Source organism: Polypterus senegalus, chromosome 2 (assembly GCF_016835505.1).
Source record: "Polypterus senegalus isolate Bchr_013 chromosome 2, ASM1683550v1, whole genome shotgun sequence".
NCBI classification, from domain to species: domain Eukaryota; kingdom Metazoa; phylum Chordata; class Cladistia; order Polypteriformes; family Polypteridae; genus Polypterus; species Polypterus senegalus.
Window position 1 is genome coordinate 200,186,298 of NC_053155.1, and position 18,610 is coordinate 200,204,907.

Genomic DNA, 18,610 nt, shown 5'->3' on the forward strand with positions numbered 1-18,610 from the left:
ATCAGATCTCAGCGTGTGCAATTCGGAATTGAGGTTTTTTTTTTTTTTTTTAGATTTAGGAGGCACAGAATTACAAAGCATAAATAATCCGATTTTATCACTAGAGAAAAGAAGCTGCAGGACATGTATTCCAAAAACTTCTTACAAACAAAAATAATTTAAACATGTCCCCAAAAAGCGCATGATTGCACCTTTATAATTTTTACAAAAATACAGCATCCCATTTTGGAGTGCCTGAAAAACACATTCACTTTAACAAGTAATTTCTGTTTTATTATGCTTAAAATCGAATATATCAGAACCCATTTATTCCAGACCAGGCTTGCAAGGAGGCCAGAGCCTATCCTGACAGCAGTAGGTGCAAGGCTGAACCGATCCCAGCATGGGGTGCCACTCTCAATGCAGTTGAAGCCAAGGCTCTCTTTGGGCAGGGATTTGGACACGGGTCTGTGAAGGTGAGGGTGCAGCAGGGTTAACTATTGTGCTTATTAACATCAGGTAAGCTGATTTGTGTTTTCTATTAAATAAACTGAAGTCTTGTTTATCTCTGTGCACATGGTAGTACTACTCTTACTACTGCTGATGTAGTCAGCAGTCAACCTTTGGCATATGGGAGGAAAAGCCAACTTGAAGAAAAAAGTGCAGGAGTAATGTGCAGATCGGTGGCGCAGTGAGTAGCGCTGCTGCCTCACAGTTAGGAGACCTGGGTTCGCTTCCCTACGTGGAGTTAGCATGTTCTCCCTGTGTCTGCATGGGTTTCCTCCGGGTACTCCGGTTTCCTCCCACAGTCCAAAGACATGCAGGTTAGATGCATTGGCGATCTTAAATTGTGTTTGGTGTGTGTGCCCTACGGTGGGCTGGGATTGGCTCCAGCAGACCCTGTAGTTAGGATATAGCAGCGTGGATAATGTGCAGATGCCATACAGACAGTACATCTCAAGGGTATACATTTATTTGGCTGACATCTTTATCAAAGACAACTTACAGCATTAATGATACATTTGGTTACATTTCATTTGGTTTTCCAATTGGAGCATAGCCTGATGAAGTGACTTGCTTATGGTCACGCAGTGCCAGTAGCAGGATTTGAACCCACAACTTCAGGGTTTGTAGTTGGAAGCCTTAACCACTACGCAACACCAAAAAAAGGGTACCGTCACTTGCACACAGCTACTTACTTTTATCATGCCAATTATTGTGGTGGCAATGGTGGCACAATGGTAACACTGCTGTCCCACAACAAGGTGATGCTGCAAATTGGTGGTTGTTGAAGTGGCACCCCCTGCCTATGTTAGGCACTTTGAACAGTTAGAAAAGCGCAATCTAAATGTAAATAATTATTATTTTTATGAAGACCAGAATTCAAACCACAGGTGCTCCCTGAGTGGAGTCTGCATGTTCTCCCACAGCCCAAAGACACGTAGGTTTGGTAGTAGGCAATGCTAAATCGGTCCCTGATGTATGTGTGTTCATCCTTCTCCAGGGATTGTTAATGCCCTGAGCCTTATGCTTGCATGGATAGGCTCCAGCTCCTCTACAACCCTGCTCTGAATTAGCAGGTTTAGAAAATGGATGGATGTCTATTTAAACTGGAGAAAACCCCACAGAAACACAAGGAGAACATGCAAACTCCACACAACAATGACTTGGCAGGGATTTGAGCACAGATCTCTGGACCCACAGTGCTACCCTTGAAAGAGCTAGACAGTTTTAAACAAACAATGCTTTCTTGTTATTCATAATGATATATTTTAAAACTTCTGTGATACAGTATAAGAAACAGAAGGTTGAGTATTTGTTTTTTCTGCTCAATTTGATGGGAAGGTACGGGTCATTTAGTTGTCCATATTTCTTTTGGGCAGTTGGAGTTTAACATCTGTTATCTTAATTAGATTCAGGACCACATCATTTTGCAGTGAGTGTGAGACAGATTGTTGGTTAAAACATGTCCTTGGGCTCGCTATGGTTGCTTTGAGGTCAACTCCTGAACATTCACATTATAAGTGTTATTTCATGGAAAATACAAGGTTATGCTAAAGTCTGCTTTTTGAATTCTTATGTTAGACTATCAAAGGAAACCATTGTCAGATAGCTGCATGTCATTTGTTTGCTTGTATACCGGGGCTGCAATATCTTCCCCAAGTTGGAGATAGGCATGTGAAAGTTTTCACTGGAGAAACCCTTATGAGTTTATAATCTAGACTAAAGATGGCAGACAAAATGGAATAGGACAACTGGTGCTTAGTTAAGGTTCACCGATCACAAGGTTCACAAAGTCAGTGAGGAGCAATGACTTCCTTTTGGGAAATCAAAGTAAACTATGAAAATAGTAGAACAATGGATCAGATTGCCAATGCTGTAAAAGGAAATGGGCCATACACTATTTACAACATTGGCTTAATCTAGCTCAGGCTTACATAGGGACAAAGCCTATCAGCGTTGTCACAAGGCAGGACGTAACCATGGGCAGGGCAGCAGTCCGTTACAGGGCACACTCACACACACATCTATGGTCATGCATATCAGGCCAATTCAGAGTCTCCAGTTACCTTTAACAGACATCTTTGGGAAGTGGGAGGAAATTACACAACCACAAGGGGAGAACATGCAAACTCCACACAGGCTGCAGTTCAGTCCTAGCCTCCTGTCATGCAGTAGGACTAATCACTAAAAGCAAAATATTTCACAAGTTTTCCTTGTTATAAGTTTGTATTATAAATTATAGAACTTCTCAATAGTATGTAAGTAAAGTAATTGCCCTTTAAATGTTATTATAATTATTGTGATGCATACCGACGTCTTACCAGTTGTGACATTTGCAAGTACTTGTTGCACCATGATTAAAGTACATGTTTTGTGCATTTTTGAAACAATAAATGTGTCCAAGTACCTTTATGTTTGAATTTCTGTGCTATAAAATTTGTGGACGTTGTAAATTGGGAATGAACAGATTGATTCTTATGGAGGTTTGATGGCAACTTGCACTCATGAGTCTTAAGAGCTCAGTCAATTTTAGGTAAGTTCCAATCCTTTGACGTCAAGCTTTTAAAGTTTGAAACGGACGGCTAAATAGAGTTTTGAATTCAAACCTCAAGCATGAAGTTTCTAAAGTTCAGAATTTTCAAATGCAGCAATTTTATTTTCATGCTATTGTCTAACCTGCTTAATTCACATCATAATTGCAGGGGGTGCTGGAGCCCATGCCAGCTAGCATAGGGTACAAGGCAGGAACAAAGACTGGGCAGGCCACCTGTCCATTGCAGGGTGACAACACACACAAACACACACACACACACACACACACTACAGCCAGTGTAGCCTCATCAATTCACTACTGTCATGGAACGTGGAAACCATAGCACCTGGGCGAAACCCACGCAGACACGGGGAGAAAATGCAAACTCCATGCATGGAAGACACAAGACACAAACCTGTCTCTCGTTGAAGAAACTCCTTCAAGTCGTGCATTAATTGGTTGGTGATATTGCATTCTTTGCAAATGTTAATGAAGATAAAGTCACAAGTAATCATGGGTTTATGTTTAAAGATAATCATTATACTTCCATTTTATCCCATTTTGTGTTTATATTAGACTAGTCAGTTTATTTCATGGACCTAAATTTAATTAATATGTTTATAGGCCTGCATAGTAAGATTTTGATTGTGCTGTCACCATTATGTACGCTACCTAAATAGGTTAAAAGGAAAGCAACCTTTATAAAAGTTTATCTTTCCGCTTAATAATTACATTTTTTCATTCCAATTACAGAAATTCAATCATTTTAGAAAAAGTTTAATGTAAAATAGAAAGCCTGCCAATACAGCCCAGTTGCTGCATGTTTTCTGAAATATTCTGAAATGTATTTTTCTGAGAGTGTCTTACAAGCAGGCATTGCCATAAGTAATCAAATGTTCCCATCCTCAACTTTCGTAAGTTGTCAAGCTGCTATTTTGCATCAAACCACTCCACATCTTGTTTCCACTATACAGGTACCTCTGTTGTGTCCACATGTTTCTATTCATATATCTAGCAGTGATGATTGCATTCAAAGTATCTTTGAGCACTCACCATCACGAGCTGATGATAGATGTTCTGCATATAAACAATCAGTATGCTGTATCAGCGGTCCGTAAACTTTCAGCTAGTATTTATGGGTTTCTATTAGGTAACATCTCACTGATTAATTAATTTGTATTCATTTTGGAGATTCAGGATGTGTATTGATGCACAGTTTTATCAGATTCAAATCACTTGCAAAATTAATTTGAATAGTCAAACAAATAGATATGATATGATACAAAACAATTTCAAATGAGTTCATTTTACATGCCTGTGGTGGGTTGGCACCCTGCCCAGGATTGGTTCCTGCCTTGTGCCCTGTGTTGGCTGGGATTGGCTCCAGTAGACCCCCGTGACCCTGTGTTTGGATTCAGCGGGTTGGAAAATGGATGGATGGATGGATAATTTTACATGCAGTCTGAATCAAGCGCAATGTCAGTTTTAGCAGGTACCATGGGCTTAGCACCCCTTCTGAATATCCCACAAGTTGTAGATGAAGGTCAGATTGAAGAGCAGGAAGGGAGTCCTCTTGAAGGTCAGGGTCTGAATGACTGGGACCAGGGGCTTAAGACCCTGAAGCCCCACCCATACAATGCCACTTGTCTTGCTGTAGTTTTAGTAGGCTGCAGCAATCTATAGACTCATTTGCTTCTACTATGGACTTTTTGATTCATTTTAACCAATGCAACATTTCTCTAGCATTGCCCTCCTAACTTTAGGACTGAGTAGGCAGCTGCCTGTATGTCCACCGAGATGGCACATATAGGTCTTTATATCAGATTAGTAGATAACCTGCAAATGTTTGAACATTTCTTGTTTATTCTTTACTGACCATTGCTAACTCATTGGCACTACAATATATCCAGCCTTCCATCCATTCATGCCTTTCCAACGCCTTCTCAATCCATTTAGAGTTATAGGGGACCATGTAATTGAAGCACTGACAGAATTGAATGCCATAATGTGGCCGTTTAATCATCATAAAAACTGGTGTACAGAATTCAGGAATGTAGGAAGGCAGAATGCTTATTATAGTAAAGTCAATCTGTGGTAGGACTGTGATCTTAGTATAAAAAGAAAATGTTGTGCTCCTAATCTTAATCCTTAATTCTTCTCATTTCTGATTCTTCTTTCTCCTCTTGGGATCACTGTATCTGTTGGGCCTCTCTTGCTAGCTTACACAATCATCAGTAACTTTCAGTCATATAGGGATCCCTTTTACAGACTAATTTTGGGAGGGTGGGGTTGTTGTTGCCTACTGTTTTACAGATAGTTTTTCTGGTTGATTATAAATTCGGCATAAATAAAAATAATAATAAAAAAAAAAGATGAAAATGAAAGGGTTGTGGATGGATTGTTTTAACAAAGTACCATATTCAATGACAAATTGGATTAAGTTGTTTTAATAAATGAAGAAACTGTATCTAATGTCGAGTATTAAACAGTGACAATAAACCCTGGCCAAGCCCAGCAGGTATTCACCAGCACATCTAGTCCAGAAGTAACTTGTGTGACTTAATAAAGGTTAAAGGCTTTTCAAGCAACATTTTATGAGTTCTTAGAGCAATCTTCTTCTTTAATTATTAACCCACCTTTGTACCTTTCTAGATTCTGGCCATTTCCAGCCGCTCTCTGGTTAAAAGCGGGTTTCACAGAGATAAGCAGAACAAAGACAGGACAAGACTGGCATTCGTTTTAGGGCCGGTGGCAAAGGCAGACTGACACTTTACTGCCACCCAAATGAATAGGCATTATTTTGATTTATAAGTGTTCAAATAACCTTAAAAAAGAGAGATTGAAATTAAAAAAAGTTAATGATTTACCATTTCTTCAAGCTAAGGCATTTTGCAATCTGAAATGTTTGTAATTGTATAGACTGTATTCCTCTGCTGTTTTAAAATCTTTAGAGCATGGCATGTGAAAGATGGTCTAGGAAGACAGATTTTGTTCTTATCAGAATGCTCTGTCTATTTGAACATATTTGTAATTTATTCTCTTTGTGGCTGTTACTAGAACTTTTGAAATCTGTGCCATACTTACGTGACAGTTTTGGGGATGAGTAACCTACTGTAGTGGTTAGTATAAGATCGTGCTAACATAAGATTTATAAACTTGCGTAATCTAGTTCATGAGGGACCAGTATCTATCCTGGTTGTATTAAGTTCAGGCAGTAACCAGCCAGCTATGGGCCACTGGTTTATTGTATTATCATCCATCTGAAGCTAAGCATGTTCAGGCCCGGCCATTACTTGGACAGGAGACCATTTAGGAATGCATGGGTTGCTGCTGGAAGAGATGTTGGCAAGGCCAGCAGGGGGCACTTACCTGGTATTCTGAATGTTGATCTCAATGCTCCAGTGCTGTGATGGGGACACCGTGATGTAAAAATGGTGTTGTCCTTTGGATGAGATGTTAAACTGAGGTTCTCTCTCTCTGTGGTACTAAAAGATCCCTGGGCATCTTTCGTAATGAGTTGGGTCCAGCTAAACTATATACCATGGCCTTGTCATTCCAGCCCCCTAATCATTGCCTATCTCTAACTGGCTATCCTAATAGCTAATGTGTGGTTAGCATACTGGCGCAAAAATGGCTGCTGTTCCATCATACAGGTGGATGCTACAAATAAGCGGTAGTTGAAATGGCTCCCCAATCACTGACGTGCTTTAAGTAGTAAGAAAAACAATTTATAAATATAAAGAACTATTATTATTATTATTGCAGAGTCCATCCAGACACATCCACACAAGGCCAATTTAGAGTCACCAATTACCTTAAGTCATACATCTTGGTGAAAAGAAGGAAAGTTGGACATCTTGAAGAAAGATTTCTTGAGGTATGGAGCAAACATGCACATTCCAGACAGGCAGCAACTTAGGCTATGATTTGATTCTAGTCTCCAGGGGTTGTTAGGCTGCAGCACTAGCCATTGTGTCACCATGCTGCTTAGTGTAAGGTTCAGGTTCAGGAATAAAAGAAATACACTACCAGTCAAAAGTATTGATGTCACCCAGAAGTCTTCATGTTTTTAAAAGCAATTGATACCATTTTTATTAAGACACCATTAAAGTTTAAAAATAAAGCTCAGGCATTGCTAGTGTTTATAATGGATATTACTCCCAGAAAAGACTGCATTTTTATTTATTATTCACATATGACAGTCTTCTTTTTTCTCTTTTTCTTTTGGCTGTTCCCATTAGGGGTTGCCACTGCAGATCATCTGCTTCCATATCTTTCTGTCCTCTGCATCTTGTTCTGTTACACCCATCACCTCCATGTCCTCTCTCACCACATCCATAAACCTTCGCTTAGGCTTTCCTCTCTTCCTCTTCCCTGGCAGCTCTATCCTTAGCATTCTTCTCCCAATATGCCCAGCATCTCTCCTCTGCACATGTCCAAAACAATGCAATCTCGCCTCTCTGACTTTTTCTCCCAACCGTCCAACTTGAGCTGACCCTCTAATGTACTCATTTCTAATCCTATCTATCCTTGTCACACCCAGTACAAGTCTTAGCATCTTTAACACTGCCACCTCCAGCTCTGTCTCCTGCTTTCTGGTCAGTGCCACCGTCTCTAACACATATAACATAGCTGGTCTCATTACCGCCCTGTAGACCTTCCCTTTCACTCTTACTGATACCCATCTGTCATAAATTACTCCTGACACTCTTCTCCACCCATTCCACCCTGCCTGCACTCTCTTTTTCAACTCTCTTCCACAATCCCCATTACTCTATACTGTTGATCCCAAGTATTTAAACTCATCCACCTTCGCCAACTCTACTTCCTGCATCCTCACCATTCCACTGACCTTCCTCTCATTTACACACATGTATTCTGTCTTGTTCCGACTGACCTTCATTCCTCTCCCCTCTAGAGCATATCTCCACCTCACCAGGGTCTCCTCAACCTGCTCCCTACTATCGCTACAGATCACAATGTCATCAGCAAACATCATAGTCCACGGGAACTCCTGTCTAATCTTGTCTGTCAACCTGTCCATCACCATTGCAAATAAGAAAGGCCTCAGAGCTGATCCAAGATGTAATCCCACCTCCATGTTGAAAGTATCTGTCACTCCTACTGCAGACCTCAACCACTGTCACACTTCCCTTGTACATATCCTGTACAACTCTTACGTACTTCTCTGCCACTCCCGACTTCCTCATACAATACCACAGCTCCTCTCGAGGCACCCTGTCATATGCTTTCTCCAGGTCCACAAAGACACAATGCAACTCCTTCTGGCCTTCTCTAAACTTCTCCATCAACATCCTTTAGAGCAAACATTGCATCTGTGGTGATTTTTCTTGGCATGAAACCATATTGCTGCTCACTAATCATCACCTCACTTCTTAACCTAGCTTCCACTACTCTTTCCCATAACTTCATGCTGTGGCTCATCAATTTTATTCCCCTGTAGTTACTGCAGTCCTGCACATCTTCCTTATTCTTAAATATTAGCACCAGTACACTTCTTCTCCACTCCTGAGGCATCCTCTCACTTTCCAAGATTCCATTAAACAATCTGGTTAAAAACTCCACTGCCATCTCTCCTAGACACCTCCATGCTTCCATAGGTATGTCATCTGGACCAATGGCCTTTCCATTTTTCATCCTCTTCATAGCTGTCCTTACTTCCTCCTTGCTATTCTGTTGCACTTCCTGATTCACTATCTCCACATCATTCAACCTCTTCTCTCTCTCGTTCTCTTCATTCATTAGCCTCTCAAAGTACTCTTTCCATCTGCTCAACACACTCTCCTCGTTTGTGAGTACGTTTCCATCTTTATCCTTTATCACTCTAAGCTGCTGCACATCTTTCCCGGCTCGGTCCCTCTCTCTAGCCAATCAGTACAGGTCCTTTTCTCCAACCTCCAACCTCTCATACAACTCATGATACGCCTTTTCTTTAGCCTTCGCCACCTCTCTCTTCACCTTTCGCCTTATCTCCTTGTACTCTTGTCTACTTTCTGCATCCCTCTAACTATCCCACTTCTTTGCCATCCTCTTCCTCTGTATACTCTCCTGTATTTCCTCATTCCACCACCAGGTTTCCTTTTCCTCTTTCCTCCTTCCAGATGTCACACTAAGCACCCTTCTTGCTGTCACCCTTACTATATCTGCTGTTGTTTCCCAACTGTTTGGTAATTCTTCACTACCACCCATTGCCTGTCTCACCTTCTCCCTAAACTCAACCTTGCAGTCTTCCTTTTTCAACTTCCACCATTTGATCCTTGGCTCTGCCCTCACTCTCTTCTTCTTCTTGATCTCCAACATCATCCTACAGACCACCATCCTATGCTGCTTAACTAAACTTTCCCCTGCCACCACTTTGCAGTCTTCAATCTCCTTCAGACCAACTCTTCTGCATAGGATGTAATCTACCTGTGTGCATCTTCCTCCACTCTTGTAAGTAACCCTATATTCCTCCCTCTTCTTAAAATACATATTCATTTATTCACATATGACTGTAAAGTTCCATTTTCATCAGCAATTCATTCAATCTCCTAATGTTAAACTGCCTTAGTATATCCTTAATTGGTCATGTTTGCATGCTAATTGGTTATTAGAGAAACCTTTCTAACTGCATTAGCACCAATGAAACCTGCTATTCTGTTCACTTGTGTTACATTCCTAACATTCAGTTCTGGGTTCAAAAATGGCCAAAATGAAACAGTAAAATGTCAGTCTATTGTGTGTGTGTGTGTTTTTCTTTTGCATAATGAAGGTGATACTATGTGACAGACTGCAAAGAAACTGAAGATTTTATGTAAAGGTGTCTATTACTGTCTTGTAAGAAGTAGGTAAACTGGATCTAATCAGGACAGAAAAAGAAGGGGAAGGCTCATATTGGCAGCTACATTAAGAAGATAAGAACATCAGAGTGTGTAGCTTGAAAAACAAGTGCCTTAATGTTTCTCAGTTGGCTTCTTTACTAAACACATTACCTTTAACAGTGTCATCTGCAACAGGGAAAAGATGACTCCAGGACGCTGAACATAATATGCTTTTCCAGTCATATTCTGTCCATTGTCTGTGTTCTTTTGCCCATTTTAACCTTTTCTTTTAAAGGCAGGTTTTACATGTGGCCTTTTCTTTGAAATTCTGCATCTATGGCCAGCATCCCATTATCTTCATTTCTCTGTTGCCAACAACACTGGTGTTTGGAATGTATTTAAAGGAGATGTCAACTGAAGACATGTAAAATGTTTGTTTCTCAAGCTACAGACTCTGAGGTTCTTATCCTGTTATGTACTGTAGTTGCGTATCTCAGCATTCCCGTTCTTCTTCTATCCTGGGTCAAATCAAGTTTACTCATTTCTCTCAAGACAGTAACAGACACATTTGTATGAAATCTTCAGTTTCTCTGCAGTCTGTCTCAAGGACTAGCCTTCATACAGCAATAAACATAGAGTGAAATGTTTCTTGAGGAAGACGTTTCTTTTTGGTCATTTTTGAACACTTTTGAACTTTAGGAATGTGAGTACCTTGCAACAAGAGCAGTGGCGTAGCTAGGGGGGGACAGAGGGTACATTTTTGGGGGGCGGCATTATTGGCCACAAAGCTCAGTACAATTCGTGTGTAAGCAGCAGGGTTCGTAAAAATATCACTCATGTAAGAAAAAGTCAAATTCTCTGATTTTTAACCACAAATGCTTGAAAAATAATGCTCAGACTGTCCATCTGCATCAGACACAGCAGTTGAAATGTATGCGGCAATGACAAAAATAAACATAAACGTTACACCGATAATAATTTCTAGGAAGATAAACAACTAATTTACAATTTATAATTTTGTTTCGTTATTAATCCAATTGCGTTCTTGCTCTGCGCAGAAAACATCCCCACCTATCACTTGTATCCTATTTTTGGTTCTGGTTTTCATAGCGTAATTATATTAAACTAATAATCAGAACACAGCTTATCAGTGCGTCTATACTATATTCTTGTCTAGTTGATGCTTATAAATGTATATAAAAAATTATTGCTGTTTCTTTATCTATACTAATAAAAGGCAAAGCCCTCACTGACTCACTCACTGACTGACTGACTGAATGACTCATCACTAATTCTCCAACTTCCCGTGTGGGTGGAAGGCTGAAATTTGGCAGGCTCATTCCTTACATCTTCTTTTACAAAAGTTGGGCAGGTTTCATTTCGAAATTCTACGTGTAATGGTCATAACTGGCAGGTATTTTTCTCCATTTACTGTAATGGAGTTCAGCCAGTTCCGTGGGGGACGGAGTTTTGTGTGACATCATCATGCCTCCCACGTAATCACGTGAACTGACTGTCAACGCACTACGTAGAAAACCAGGAAGAGCTCCAAAATGCGCTGAAGAAAACATGCATTATAAAAACATGCATTATATAATTGAGAAGGCAGCGAAACAATAAGAAGCGAGCGAGTGACATATACTACCATATTAATGAGTGCTGCTACTTGGGAAAGAAAGGTGTAAACCTAAACTTTAAATTAAGTTAATAGACAGGGTGCCGCTGGTGTTTCTCATGCCCACGGGTAATCGCGGGATACAAGTTTAATGAGAGGGCGCGGATATAAGCGAGAGTTTTGATCACTTTGTAACTAAGTTAAAATTGCAGGTGAAGGGGTGTGCTTATGCAAATTCCGAGAGACTGTGTTTGTGGGGGATTGACAGTTAACGCGGTTGGGGGAGTCACGTCATCATATCCCCTCCCATTTACCTCATTTCGCTCTGAGCTGAGCTCCGCGGCTAACGGCGTCTTCCGAAGCAACTTCATCACACTCCCACCAAATACTCACAGAAAAATCCACAAGTTAATACACACGCTGTCTCTAGAGTTTCTCCACACTCAATGTATTCCTCGCGCCCCCTTTATACCCTCTAATCTCCCATTTCAATTCAGATACCTCCAATTTCCTGTAAGGCTCAGCTGCGCGATGACAAGTAATAAGTCTCAAGGACAGACCCTACAAAACGATGCCATTGATTTCAGGCAAGATTGCTTTTCTCCTGGACAACTATACAGTAATCCCTCGCTATATCGCGCTTCGACTTTGCGGCTTCACTCTATCGCGGATTTTAAATGTAAGCACATCTAAATATATATCACAGATTTTTAAGCTGGTTCGCGCTTTCTGCGGACAATGGGTCTTTTAATTTAGGTTACATGCTTCCTCAGTTTGACTGCCCAGTTGATTTCATACAAGGGACGCTATTGGCGGAAGGCTTAGAAGCTACCCAATCAGAGCATGTATTACATATTAACTAAAACTCCTCAATGCTAAAAGATATGCTTCCCGCGTGGCGCTTGTTTTGTTTGCTTCTCTCTGCCTGACGAAGGGGGTGTGAGCAGAGGGGGCTGTTTACACAGTGGCTGTTTGCCTAGAAGATAGGACGCTCCTCTACAAAATGCCGCTTTATCACGGTACTTCTGTATACTTAAAAGCACGTATTGATTTTTTGATTGTTTGCTTTTCTTAGCGAGCGCTCTCTCTGACATTATCTGCTCTTCACGGTGCTCCTTTGAAGATAAGATATGTTTGCATTCTTTTAATTGCGAGAAAGAACTGCCATCTCTGTCTTGTAATGAAGCACAGTTTAAACGTTTGACTAAAGGGTGTTATTTCATGTCTAGAGGGCTCTAATAATGTTAACAGTGTGGGAGAGTTTATAAGGGCTTAAAATATATAAAAATAACCATACAAACATATGGTTTCTACTTCGCGGAAATTCATTTATCGCGGCAGAGTCTGGAACGGATTAACCACGATAAACAAGGGTTGACTGTACTTGCATTCTCAAAAGTGAGCTCGCGCAGCTTCGTCATATTACAACCGGAGTGCAGCCAGAAACTTTTAAGTACCGGGTCTTAGATAACATTAAATTAAGCCGTAGACATCGCAACATCACACAAGATAGCAGCTCACGAGAACTTACTGAACGCAGTATGAGTGATCACTTCCATGCATCAAACCTGTTCAAAAAACGTATTACACAATTTACAAGGTGATGGCTTTCTATGGCGTTCGTTTATAAAGCAGCGGAGGCTGTGTGAAGGCAGCTACACAAAAAAAGCAGAGCGCCACACTCTGAATGTATTGCTGGCATCACCGTTATACCCTCTGATCTCCCATTTGAATTGAAATGCCTCAAATTTCCAGTAAAGCTCTGCTTCGCGATGACAATTAATATGTCTCAGGGACACACCCTACAAAAGGTTGCCATTGATTTGAGGCAACATTGCTTCCCTCCTGGACAAAACTATACGTTGCATTCTCAAAGTTATATATATATATATATATATATATATATACACCCGATCTACAATACTGTCAAATAAACGACCCACACACCATAGCGCAACATGAGAGGCTTCACCTTTAGCGCTGACGTCTTAGATTTGATTCGCGAGAGTGGGTGCAGTGCGTGTGTACTGCCTGATGAGCCCAGAATTAGGGCGAAGCACGTGCCGCGTACTGTTTGCATTATTTGATAGTAAAACTATTTCAATATATTCAATATATATATATCAGCTTAATGATTCATTTTACTCTCAACCCCTGTTTGGGAAGAAGTATGAAAAATATGAGGTTAGCAGAAAACCAGATCACCAATTTAAGCTTTAGGAATCATAGATACTTTATTAGACATCAATGATTGTTTTGGTAAAGCCATACTCGTGTAATCCTCCTTCCATGTTATAATATTTCCACGACTAGCCAAGATTAAATGAGCGGAAAAAGTAAGAGCGGCGAGGGTGAGAGGCAGGCAGGCGACAGCTCAATAGCTCAAATTTGGATATACTACAGTAGGTTCTATTTAGTCGCCAGAAATATCTTTGGTAGGAATGGAAGTTGGATTTAGTCTTTAAATTTCTATGGTGAAGAAAAATTTATGCAATGATGATTAAATTTAACTTTCATTCCTACTAAACATATTTCTGTCGACCAAATAAAAATTACTTATATTTAAAATTTAAATAGAACTTGAACAAATACGATAGTTCATAATACCCACGCAGCACTAAGTGCACGTAAGATTACGAGTCATCCGTTTTAACAAGCAGCATATTGCACTGATACGAAATAGCCTGCCCATTTAATTATTTAGGAATGGATAGATAAATTAAGATTTTGTACAAATAATGTTTTAAATTTTTCTTCCTCAGTGGATTCTGGCACCCCCAGCAACAGCTCCTCGCACCCCAAAGGAGATATGTGTGTATATATATATATATATATATATATATATATATATATATATATAGATATATATAGATATATATATATATATATATAGATATAGATATACATATATAGATAGATAGATATAGATATATAAGATAGATATAGATATAGATATATAGATAGATAGATATAGGTGTATGTAAATGTGTGTCTGTATATATGTAGATATGTGTGTATATATATATATATATCTATACTAATAAAAGGCAAAGCCCTCACTGACTCACTCACTCACTCATCACTAATTCTCCAACTTCCCGTGTAGGTAGAAGGCTGAAATTTGGCAGGCTCATTCCTTACAGCTTACTTACAAAAGCTGGGCAGGTTTCATTTCGAAATTCTACGCCTAATGGTCATAACTGGAAGGTATTTTTCTCCATTAACTGTAATGGACTTGAGCTGGAATGACGTGGGGGGGCGGAGTTTCGTGTGACATCATCACGCCTCCCACGTAATCACGTGAACTGATTGTCAACGCAGTGCGTAGAAAACCAGGAAGCCCTCCAAAAAGCGCTTAAGAAAACATGCATTATATAATTGAGAAGGCAGCGAAAAACAATAAGAAGCGAGCGAGTGACATATACTACCATATTCATGAGTGCTGCTGCCTCGGTAAGAAAGCAAGGTGTAAACCTAAACTTTAAATTAAGTTCATAGACAGGCTACCACTGGCGTTTCACATGCCCACAGGTAATGCGGGATACAAGTTTAATGAGAGGGCGCGGGATATAAGCGAGTTTTGATCACTTTGTAACTAAGTTAAAATTGTAGGTGAAGGGGTGTGCTTATGCAAATTCCGAGACTGTGTTTGTGGGGATTGACAGTTAAAGGCGGGTGGGGGAGTCACGTCATCATCTCCCCTCCCATTCATCTAATTTCGGTCTGAGCTGAGCTCCGCGGCTAACGCCGTCTTCCGAAGCAACTTCATCAGACTGCCACCAAATACTCACAGAAAAATCCACAAGTTAATACACACGCTGTCTCTCGAGTTTTTCCACACTGAATCCTCCAGGCACTACTTACAAAAGGTCACATTGACAATTGTGTTACGTTATTTTTAAAATCTTTCCTTTTCTTAGCACAAGCACAGCTGAGAAGCTTGATGCATGTGCTCCATAACGCGTAAAAAATAATGCATTTAATCACACTTTGCATTACAAGCAAAGGGGAGCTTTTGTCAATGCATGATTTCCTGGTACACCGATTACATTGATCAGCGCATCCCGATTCATTTTACCCTCGCACCACCTTAGTTTGAGAAGAAGTCTGAAAAAATATGAGGTTAACACAGAAAAACATCACCAATTCAAGCTTTATGAATAATCGATTCGCCATCAATAATTGTTTTGGTAAAGCCATCCTCCTTCCATTTTATAATTTTTCCGTCAATAGCCATGATTAAATGAACGGTAAATAAAGTAAGAGCAAAGTGAGGGTGACTTATTTAGGCAGGCATATATATGACAGCAACACTCATGACAATGTCAATCATGTTACGTTATTATTAAAATGTTTCCTTTTCTTTTCATTACTTCTTTAACACACTACTTCTCCGCTCTCGCGGGTATTTTGCTATATATATAATATATGAATTACCTCCAAAGAGCGCTGAGACTTTTGATATCATGAACGTGTCTGCAAAAACTGTGGTCTCCTGCCCAGCAAAAGTCGAGCGCTTCTGCCTTAAGTCAAAGTGAGCACTTTTAATTTTTTTCATCCTCCCCCTGAGCTATAGCCCAGACAAGTGCAAACACGGGACCCCTTTTCTACACCACGGCAAATATTAAGGCGCTTCGCATTTTGTTTTTCACGTATACGATTGTGAGGTCGTCAGCTCGGATTATGAAGACACGCACAGGAGTGGAGGACTGACAGTGCCATCACAGCTGATTAATGGCAGGGACGTCTCACCAGTCTACACAAGACCCACCGCGACTGTCCCCAAAAGGCGATCATAACGTCGTCGAACACATCTCTCTATACTATATAAAAGAAAAGGCAACTTTCCTTTCTTTACACCTTTTTCCTTTTATCCCAAACCAAAGCCTTTCTCTCTTAACACTGCAGAGGACACAAAACTAATTTTCTTTAAATGCGGTAAGGCACATTACCAGAGGCACAAATTTGAGCGTTCACATAGAAAATGTAATTTCTATACCACAGCCGTCGTGTAGCGCCTTTCAAAAGGGATCTACTACCGAGAGATGATCCATATACATTTTAGCTGCTGTTAGTTACTTACCTGTTGTGTTACACAGTCTTTAAAATGTAGTTTACCTGAAACCACTCCAGTAGTGCTCAATGTACCTGTACTTTTTAAAACGTTAATGTTTTACTGTTTAATAACTTATAGACTATATTTTATTATTTTTCCCTTGCACTCAGTGACCAAAGCTATACACACACATATAGACATATACAAACATACACACAAGTATATGTATGTGTATATATATGTATGTATGTGTATATATATATATATAAACACACACACACTCCTATCTATATTATATATATATATATATATATATATATACACACACACACACACACACACACATACATACACACATATATATAATTTGTGTGTGTGTATGTATGTATGTGTGTGTATATATGATGTAGATAGGTATGTATATATATATATGTGTGTATATGTAGATATATATATATATGTAGATATGAAGATATGTATGTGTATATATATGTATGTATGTGTGTGTGTGTGTGTGTGTGTATATATGACAGCAGCAATCCAAGCTGTGAGAAAACACTAAAAAGGAGGCGTGTCAGGCGTTGTGGTACATTTTCTGATGCAGCTAGACGAAAAAACTTTGTGACGCTGCCGCCAAATACACAAAACAATTACTTTGACAATCATGTTACATTATTTTTAAAATGTTTCCTTTTCTTTTCACAACTTCTTTAACACATGACATCGCTGCGCTTGGTATTTTGCTATATATATATATATCACAGCGACACTCATAACAGTGACAAAACAATTACATTGACAATCATGTTACGTTATTTTCAAAATGTTTCCTTTTCTTTCTCTTTCCTTCTTTAACACACTACTTCTCCGCTGCCAAGCGGGTAGTATATATATATATATATATATATATATATATATATATAGATAGATAGATAGAGATATATATATATATATAGATAGATATGAGAACAACATATATATATATAGATAGATAGATAGAGATATATATATATATAGATAGATAGATATGAGAACAACACTCATATCAATGACAAAACAATTACATTAACAATCAAGTTACGTTATTTTTCAAATTTTTCCTTTTCTTTTTCGTACCTTCTTTAACACACTACTTCTCCGCTGCAAAGCACGGGTATTCTGCTAGTATATATATATATATATATATGCCAGCAACACTCATGACAATGACAAAACAATTACATTGTCAATCATGTTACATTATTATTAAAATGTTTCCTTTTCTTTTTCATTACTTCTTTAACACACTACTTCTCTGCTGCAAAGCGCGGGTATTTTGCTATATATGCATATGTATATATGTGTATATGTATATATATATGTATATGTATATATATGCATATATATGTATATATACTGTATATATGTATGTGTGTGTGCCTGTGTCTATATATATGACAGCAACACTCATATCAGTAACAAAACAATTACATTAACAATCATCTTACGTTATTTTTAAAATGTTTCCTTTTCTTTTTTCATAACTTCTTTAACACACTACTTCTCCGCTGCGAAGCGTGGGTATTCTGCTAGTATATGAATAAATCTATGCAAAATGTTATCTTAATTTTTCTCTATATGTCATTTCAATTTTCTGTTTAAATAGTTTAACATATTCAGATATGTTGGAGTGCAGGAAAAATTGAAGCCCCGCCCAGCCCCGAGTGGCACGAACACGAGCTATGCCACTGAACAAGAGTGAACTGAATAATAGGTTTAATTTGTGCTAAAGGAAATAGATAGGTTTCTTTAATAACCAATTAGCACTAACACATGACAAATTAAGGAAAAGCTAATGGAGTAGACCATAAGGACACTGAAGGAATTGCAGCTGAAAATGGGGCTTTGCAGCCATATGTCAATCAATTAAACAATCATTTCAAACAGTAATAGCCATTACCAACACAAGCAATGCCTTGGCTATATTTTTAAACCAATTTTATTGTATTTTGATAAAAAAGTTATCCAATTTTTATCAATTGCGGCTGTCTGAATATGGATGTGTGTGTATGAGTACATCCTGAGATGAACTGGGACCCATTCCAGGGTTAATTTCTGCCTTA